General features: G+C 33.8%; 1 protein-coding gene across 1 annotated transcript in view; it reads right to left on the bottom strand.

Annotated features, from left to right (window-relative positions):
• Positions 1-1,490, bottom strand: part of LOC106879320 (coiled-coil domain-containing protein 85C-A) — a 42,039-nt gene that overhangs the window by 39,646 nt on the left and 903 nt on the right. The window lies entirely within an intron of this gene.

The following is a 1,490-nucleotide window of genomic DNA, read 5'->3' as shown; positions in this document are numbered from 1 at the left end:
AAATGTACTTATCGTTATCTTTTCTCTTACTGGTTTCAACCACTGGATTGATGCCATGCTGGGGTACCACCGTGACGGGTTTTAGTCGAATACGTCAACCCCAGTAATTATTTAAAAAAAACAAAAGAAAAAAAAACATACTTATTCTACCGGTTTCTTTTGTTGAATTTGCTAAGTTACGGGGACATAAACATCAATTGTCAAAAAGTGGTGGGGGACGAACGTAACATACATATAACACACATACACACGACGGGCTTCTTTCAGTTTCCATCCACCAAATTCACTCACAAGGTTTATAGTAGAAGACACTTGCCCAATATGCCACCAAGAAGGACTGAATCCAACACCACATGGTTAGGAAACAAGCTTCTCAACTACACATACTTGTGCCTATTTGTAAAAAATTTCATAAAAAAATATTCATTTACCCATTTTTCTTTAAGTTACGGGAAGTAGGGGCACAATTGTGGGTAAATTTACCCAATTGTGTAGGTATACCCAATTAAAACTAAGATGTGAGACTAAGAGTTAATCATTAATTAACTAATAATTAATATATATCGTTATTACCTAACATTATAGCAGTTAAATATCTAGTCGGTAGTGAGTGTTTTTACGGTCTATGAATTTTCTCAACCATAATACTTATTTTGATCTTGTATTATTACAATATTTTTATATCTACATATTAGAAATTAGGTTAATATATACACTATATAATATACAAAAAATACAGACAGTCCCGAAAAGTATCATCTTAATGCAGAACAGTATTAGAGTGCCTTTACGTGGTCGTTCGAACCGTTAGAAACAACAGCCAAATCCCTTCCCTCCCTTAAAATGACACTCACACTAGCTTAAACAGAAAAATGTGGTCATGGGATTCTTGTATACAGGGAAAAGGAGAAGATGGTCACGGCTGCAAGGCTTTTGGTCATGAATGCTCCAACAGGTCTGACTTGGGGCTGATAATAACAAACACACACACACACTTCTATATTATAGTGCATTCAACTCTGCAGCATATTTTTGATGTGAAAACCCCTGCCATACACACATATATTTATTACTGTAATGTATATAGTGCAAGGATTATCTAACAGAGAACTCTGAGACAGTCGTGAATAGTCCATTCAGCCCAGGGCAAAAATATAGAGTAAGTAGTGTCGATTTTTGATATGATATAACACACATATTATTCAGAAACTAGCGTAACTGGAAGCCACTATATATTATTAGTCCGACGATGGCTTAACTGATCGAAACTTAATGTCATTGTCAACAATATTGTTCAAAAACAAACTTGTACTCTACAGAAATATAGAGTAACCCCTCGGATTAATGTAAAATTATTATATCTATACATAAAAGCGCATACACAAATATATATATATATTATTGTATGTATTTATTTTCTCTTAGTTAATAATTAAATCCGACAAAATAAATTGGCTAATAGATACCAGGGTAGCAAAGATCACAAAATG

This window comes from Octopus bimaculoides, chromosome 1 (genome assembly GCF_001194135.2).
Source record: "Octopus bimaculoides isolate UCB-OBI-ISO-001 chromosome 1, ASM119413v2, whole genome shotgun sequence".
In the NCBI taxonomy this organism is placed as follows: Eukaryota; Metazoa; Mollusca; class Cephalopoda; order Octopoda; family Octopodidae; genus Octopus; species Octopus bimaculoides.
Note: the sequence above shows the minus strand (reverse complement) of the source record. Positions and strands in the feature narration are given on the sequence as shown.